The following is an 8062-nucleotide window of genomic DNA, read 5'->3' on the forward strand; positions in this document are numbered from 1 at the left end:
CGACAGTAGTGGCCCTAACCTGGAGTTGCCGGTGCCCTCATAGAAGGTTCACCTTGGGAGAACATTTATGACAATTTTGCCGACAAATCTATGAAACAAAATAAAATAATCTTATTTCAGATTTCACTAGCAATCCAAAAACACATTCAAATTGTTTGGTCCTATGTCTTTCGGTTATGTCTCTGACATACCATCTTGAACTTTTTTTTTTTTTAATTTATATTTATTCAATTTTTTTTTTCCATGTACATTCATTCAGTTAAAATATTATTGAGTGTCCAATCACAAACGATGACTTTTCACCTCAATTTTAAATACTAGCAACTATTCATGAAATATTGTAGCTTTCGCTATTCAGTGATTTCAAATGTAGGAGGTCCTACATGTACAAAAGGGAAAAGGGATACCTTAAAACTAACTTATAAACTATATAAAGAGCGGATCAATGCAGCTGAAGACTGCAATGATTTTTGTCGAAATGCATCAATTATCTTATTGGACATAACATCCAAAGTGTCAACTTCGGCTAATTGATGAAGTTCACTGGTGCTGAACCAGGGAGGAAGTTTCAGAATCATTTTCAGAATTTTGTTCTGAATCCTCTGAAGTTTTTTCTTCCTGGTTAAGCAACAGCTTGTCCAGATCGGCACAGCATAAAGCATGGCAGGTCTGAAAATTTGTTTATAAATTAACAGTTTATTCTTGAGACAAAGTCTAGAATTCCTGTTTATAAGTGGATACAAACATTTAATATATTTGTTACATTTAACCTGGATACTTTCAATGTGATCCTTGTAAGTAAGGTTTTTGTCAAAACCAAGTCCAAGATATTTCACTTGATCCTCCCACTTTAAATTTACCTCATTCATCTTTATAATGTGATGACTTTTTGGTTTAAGAAAATCAGCCCTTGGTTTGTGAGGGAAAATAATAAGTTGAGTTTTTGCAGCATTTGGAGTAATTTTCCATTCTTTCAAATAAGAATTGAAAATATCCAAGCTTTTTTTGTAATCTTCTTGTGATGACACGAAGGCTTCTACCTTTGGCGGAGATGCTTGTGTCATCAGCAAAAAAGTGATTTCTGACATCCTGGGGGCAAATCAGGCAAGTCAGAAGTAAAAATATTGTATAAAATTGGACCCAAAATGCTTCCTTGAGGGACGCCAGCACGTACAGGTAGTTGATCAGATTTGCTATTCTGATAACATACCTGCAGAGTACGATCCGTCAAATAATTTTGAATAATTTTCACGATATAAATCGGAAAATTAAACCTTTTCAATTTCGCAATCAAACCTTTATGCCAAACACTGTCAAATGCTTTTTCTATGTCTAGAAGAGCAGCGCCAGTAGAATAGCCCTCAGATTTGTTGCTTCGAATAAAATTTGAAACTCTCAACAACTGATGAGTAGTTGAATGCCCAAGGCGAAATCCAAACTGCTCATCAGCGAAAATTGAATTTTCATTAATGTGCGTCATCATTCTATTAAGAATTATTCTTTCGAATAATTTACTAATAGATGAAAGCAAACTAATGGGCCGATAGCTTGAGGCTTCAGCAGGATTTTTATCCGGTTTCAAAATCGGAATTACTTTGGCATTTTTCCAACTACTGGGAAAATATGCCAAATCAAAACATTTGTTGAAAATTTTGACCAAGCTACTTAAAGTTGCTTCTGGTAATTTTTAATTAAAATGTAAAAATGCCATCCTCACCAGGGGCTTTCATATTTTTAAATTTTTTGATAATAGATTTTATTTCATTCAGATCCGTATTAAAAACTTCATCTGATGAAAATTCTTGTTCAACAATATTCTGAAATTCTATTGAAATTTGATTTTCAATAGGACTCAAAACATTCAAGTTGAAATTATGAGCACTCTCAAACTGCTGAGCAAGTTTTTGAGCTTTTTCCCCATTAGTTAATAGAATATTATCACCATCTTTTAAAGAAGGGATGGGTTTTGAGGTTTCTTAAGAACCTTTGAAAGTTTCCAAAAGGTTTGGAATAAGGTTTAATTTGTTCGACATCTCTTGCGAACTTTTCATTTCGCAGGAGAGTGAATCTGTGGTCAATAACCTTTTGCAAATCTTTTTGAATTCGCTTCAGTGCAGGATCACGAGAACGTTGATACTGTCTTCGGCGAACATTTTTCAGACGAATCAGAAGCTGAAGATCGTCATCAATAATGGGAGAATCAAATTTGACTCGGACTTTAGGAATAGCAATATTCCTAGCATCCAAAATTGCATTAGTTAAAGATTCCAAGGCTGAATCAATATCAGCTTTGGTTTCTAAAACAAAATCATGATTTAAATTATTCTCAATATGATGCTGATACCTGTCCCAATTAGCTTTGTGGTAATTAAACACAGAACTATTGGGTCTGGTAACTGCTTCATGAGAAAGTGAAAAAGTTACTGGAAGATGATCAGAATCAAAATCAGCATGAGTCACTAAAGGACCACAATACTGACTTTGATTTGTCAACACCAAATCAATTGTTGATGGATTTCTAACAGAAGAAAAGCAAGTTGGCCCATTCGGGTATAAAACCGAATAAAGACCAGAAGTGCAATCTCTGAATAGAATTTTACCATTGGAATTTACTTTTGAATTATTCCAAGATTGGTGTTTGGCATTAAAATCACCGATGATCAAAAATCGAGATCTATGCCGAGTAAGTTTATTCAAATCCCCTTTGAAATAATTTTTATTTTCCCCAGTGCATTGGAATGGCAAATATGCAGCTGCAATCATAATTTTCCCAAAAGAAGTTTCAAGTTCAATGCCCAAACTTTCAATAACTTTTAACTTAAAGTCACGTTACGTGCTATAAGTCATACTACGGTGGATAACTATTGCAACTCCACCGCCATTTCGATTCATTCGGTTATTAGTTATAACTTTATAATCTGGATCACTTTTCAAATAAGTGCCAGTTTTTAAAAATGTTTCGGTTATAACAGCAACATGCACGTTATGAACTCGTAAAAGTTGAAAAATTCATTTTCTTTCGCTTTTAAAGAGCGAGCATTAAAATTCATAATATTGATGGAATTACTTAGATCCATGATTAAACTTCAGGGTAAGAACAACATCATTCGCAAATTTTAATCCAATCTGGATTGCTTCCATCATGGATGTAGCATTACTCATTGTTTGAATCAAACCAAACAGTGAGTTTTGCAAAAAGTCATTTTTCAAACGTAACATCGCCGAGATCAGAAGATCCCAAAGCGTTGCCAGCAGAAAAATTTTCAAATGAGATTTGAGGTACCTGCCCAATTTCAGAAAGATTGGTAGAGGATTTAAAATTCGTGGATGAACCCGAAACGACGTTAGCATAAGAAATGCCATTGTTGTTACCTAACTTTTCCACGGTAGGGGTATTTCTAGAATTGTTCGAGTGAGACAGCACGAACGTTTGATTCAAAGATGCAGGTACAACCTGACTTTGAGAAAATTTCGGTTTGGATTTCGGCTGATGCTTAGCACGAGAATCCAAAACCTTTTTTCTGATGGGGCAATCCCAGAAATTTGATTTGTGATTTCCACCACAATTTGCACATTTAAATTGGGTGACTTCTTTCACGGGACAATTGTCCTTGTCGTGAGAAGAATCCCCGCAAACCATGCATTTTGGAACCATGGCGCAATGATCAGTACCGTGACCGAATGCCTGGCAACGCCGGCACTGGGTCAGATTCTGGCCATTACCGCCATGTTTCTTAAAATGCTCCCACTTTACCCGTACATGGAACAAAAACTGAACTTTGTCCAAAAGTTTCAAATTGTTGATTTCATTTCTGTTGAAATGAATCAGATAAAATTTTGAAGTCAAACCAAAGCGAGAAATATTCCCGTTTGATTTTTTCTTCATTGATATTACTTGGGATGGGGCAAAGCCAAGCAACACCTTAAGTTCGTTTTTGATCTCATCCACCGACAAGTCGTTGGAGAGACCTTTCAAGACCGCCTTGAATGGCCGAGCATTCTTGGTCTCATACGTGTAGAAATTGTGTTTGTGGTTTTTCAAATAACCAACAAAAGTTTGGTGATCTTGTAAAGATTCCGTCAACAAGCGACATTCTCCTCTTCGACCAAGCTGGAACGAAACTTTCAAATTGCAAGTTTCCTTGCAATTCTTCAGTTGCGTTCGAAAGCTGGCCAAATCGGAGACGGAAGTCACAACAATTGGCGGAGCCTTTACTCGTTTCTCGACGGCAGAAGGCTCAGTACGAGGAGAAGGTTCCTTGTCATCAGTTTCGGATAAAACACCGAAACTGTTTGTCAATGGAATTGGAGGATTGACCTCACTTTCAGAATCAGAATCAGACCTCAGAAGAGGCTGTTTTCTTTTTCTGTTTCCGTTAGCCGGTTTAGCGTTCAAACGCTTCACCGACGTAACGACCAAATCTTCAGAAGATTTGCGTTTACCTTTGTTTTGACGCATTTTGCAAGCAAAATTCTCTTAAAAAGATGGCTTCGTTTGTAAAATACAACAAAATTTCAGATGGGGTTAGTCTTGAAAAGACTGTTTTAGAATTTTGGAAAATAACTCAGGTAGTCTTTAAAAAGACTGTGAATTTTGTTTTGAAATAACTCTGAGCTTAGGTAGTAAAAAATACCGCAGCTCTAGTGTCCGTTCACCACGAAGGTTCGCAAGACACTGCCCATTCAAGGTATTCAAGAGTAGAAGGTGGGCGACATCGAGGTGAAGTCAATTTTGATGTACACTTTGTGGGTCGACTTCGCTGGACCTAATTAAGATCACACGGGCCGGGGATTACCATAAATAGTTTGTTTTTGGCCTTTTGGGTCGTCGCATGCCACTGGCTTGGTTTCTGGGCGAAGTGCATTGTTGACCACAACTCGTGTCGAAAGGTGTTCGGACTTGAATGTCAATGACGTGGGATTAACTGGATTATGGCACTTTCAATGTATGTTCTGATGAAGTTGAAAATTCAGGGTATTATCCCTGCTTATTCTAGTTCTACAAGATGTAATTGAATATTTTTCCTCAAAAATAAACTGCAAGTCATCTTTGATCACACTTCTTCAGAAGCTCAATGAAACTTCTCACCTCGTAGGTGGCACAATTAAATCGTCACTCTTTCGTCACGCAGGGCACATTTCTCAATTAAAGTTCCTCAATGAACGGTTCGGACTCATCCTGGGATAACCGTGACCAACGCACTCCACTTTCCGAGTATAATCCGATGCACTTTAAATAAACCACCGTCAGACCACCACCACGACCCCGACGAAAAAATGGGCCCAATGGAGAGAAGTCCTGCGGCCTCGAGTCAACCATCCGGAACAAATCCAATTTTCCGGGCCCTCTCGACGTCGCTCGATCCACACAGTTTCAATCTCAATCCAATTGTGGAGTCCTGTTGAGGTTGCATAACTATACATCAGCACTACAAACCGGGTTAGGCAAATCGTGGAAATTAATTGGTCACACAGGGGTGGTGTTTGTCCCTGGAAAAGGAGCGCGCAAAAAGGACGAATGTGACGATGTCGACGGGACGCTCAAAAGTGCAATGTATAATAAATAATAAATGTTATAAATTTATCCTTGCTCCTTTACGGTGCTACTCTTAGGTGCGCTTCGTATTCCAGGTATTTTGTCCTGTAGGAATCTGATCCTTGTTGGATTGTGTCGCTTTCGAGGCGGCACAGTGTGGAAGAAAAGTAAACAAAAAAACATTCAAAAAAATTGAAAAAATGACATTTTTGTATTTTTTTTAACCAAACAAAAAATATTGGAAATCAACTCCAAACGGTTCAAAACATATTCAACATCGTTGATTTTACCAGAAATGAATACTAGAGGTTAGATAAGATAACACGAGATTTTTTTTTCTAAATTCTTCAGTTTTTTTTTTATTTGAAATTTGACATTTCACACAAAGTTTCATTCTCTCTGAACACGCGAATGAATTTCCTGCGAAAGAATAAAGTTGTAAATTACGAGTATAAATCACGGTATAAATGCTATGAAATCATTCTAAAAAACCAAGCGCCTCCATTGATTTTCTCTTTCTCAGAAGGAAACCGTGGAGGTACCTGGCTTCTTAGAAAAGAATCATATCATATCATCACTAGCGTGCCCAGATCCTCAAGGAAGGTGAGGCAACAATATGAGCGTTTTGAAAATTTCGTCATTTATGGACACCCCCTTAGCAATTTTAGAACAAATTTCTGAGGACGGTGGGGCAACTGCCCCATTTAGCCCCACCCTGTGCACGCTAGTGCATATCGTCACTTACACAGAAAATTCACTAAAATTCAATTTTGTCGATTTGAGCAAGTTCAGAGAGATCAAAATTATCATACCTTGACGAAACTGAAACGTTTACTGATATTTGTGGTGATTATCACTAGCGTGCCCAGGTCCTCAAGGAAGGTGGGGCAAAAATATTAGAGTTTTGAAAATTTCGTCGTTTATGGACACCCCCTGCCCAATTTTAGAACAAATTTCCGAGGATGGTGGGGCAACTGCCCCATGTTGCCCCACCCTGGGCACGCTAGTGGTGATTATTGCATTCGATCGTAATATTTCGATCGTAATTTCTCGACTCACGATCGAGATTGAAATTTGTCGATAGTAGATTGAGATCATTCGATCGTAATTTCTCGATCTACCATTGACAATTTACGACTAACGATCGAGAAAATCTCGATACGTGTTTTAAAAAATTCAAGTATTCAAAATAAAAAAAAGCAAAAATTTTAAAAACATCAAAAATTTTAATTTTTTTTTAAATTTTAAAAACTTAATTTTGAAAAATTTCAAAAATTTCAAAAAATTTAAAAATTTTAAAAATTTTAAAAGTTTTAAAAATTTTAAAAATTTAAAAAAATTCAAAAATTTCAAAAAATTTAAAAATTTCAAAAAAAGTTAAAACTTTTTAAAATTTCAAACTTTCCAAAAAAATTAAAAAAATTTAACATTTCAAAAATTTTAAAAAATTTAAAGCTTTTTAGAATTTAAAAAATTCCAAAAAAATTAAAAATTTCAAAAATTCAAAAAAAATTTAAAAATTTTAAAAATTTTAAAAAAAATCAAAATTTTTTAATATTTTTGAAACTTTAAAAATTTCAAAAATTATAAAAATTTCGAAAATTTCCAATTTTTCAAAATTTCAAAAAATTTAATTATATTTATTTTATTGGCCATCATTTTGCATTACAAAAATTTAAATCACTTTAGCTCGACAATCAAAAATTGAACAACGAAAAAACAATTTATTTTCGTGATTCGATAATCCGAAGTGAAATTTTTGCGAGGCCTTCGGATAATCGAGTGTGGACTGTACTGCCCCTGATCGCATAAATGTCCCATATGCATTTTTATCAATTTCGTGTTATTGATGCAGTTTGGTTCAACATCGTGTGCAAAAGAGAAAAAAAAAACAAATCAGGAGGAAATCCAGTTTTTTCGCGAAAGAGTTATTGGATTGGATTGGATTTTATTTCATTTTTTATTTTTCATAAATTTAAAAAAAATTGAAATTAAAAAAAAAATAAAATTGTTGAAATTTTTAAAACATTAAAAAAAGTTTAAATTTTAAAAAATATTGAAATTTTCAAAGTTTTTAAACATTGTAAAATTTTGGATTTTTTTTAATTTTCGATGTTATTAAATTTTTTGATTTTTTTTTGAATTTTTCATTTTTTTTTTAAATCTTAAAATTTCTGAAATTTTAAAAAAGATTTAAAATTTATGAAATTTCTGAATTTTTTGGATTTTTTAAAAATTTTGATATTTTCGAAATTTTTTAAAATTTTGAAAAAAATTTCAATCTTTAAATTTTTTAAAATTTTTGCATTTTTTAAAATTTTTGAATTTTTTGAAATTTTTGAAACTTTTGAAATTTTTGAAATTTTTGAAATTTTTAAAATTTTTGAAACTTTTGAAATTTTTGAAATTAAAATGCCGTTTAAATAAAAAATATTCAAAAAATGGTATTACGAATTACGATCGTAATTTCTCGATCCACGAGCGAGATTTCTCAACAGTAAAATTACGATCGTAATTTCTCGATGG

The sequence above is a fragment of the Culex quinquefasciatus genome, chromosome 1 (assembly GCF_015732765.1).
Source record: "Culex quinquefasciatus strain JHB chromosome 1, VPISU_Cqui_1.0_pri_paternal, whole genome shotgun sequence".
Taxonomy (NCBI): Eukaryota; Metazoa; Arthropoda; class Insecta; order Diptera; family Culicidae; genus Culex; species Culex quinquefasciatus.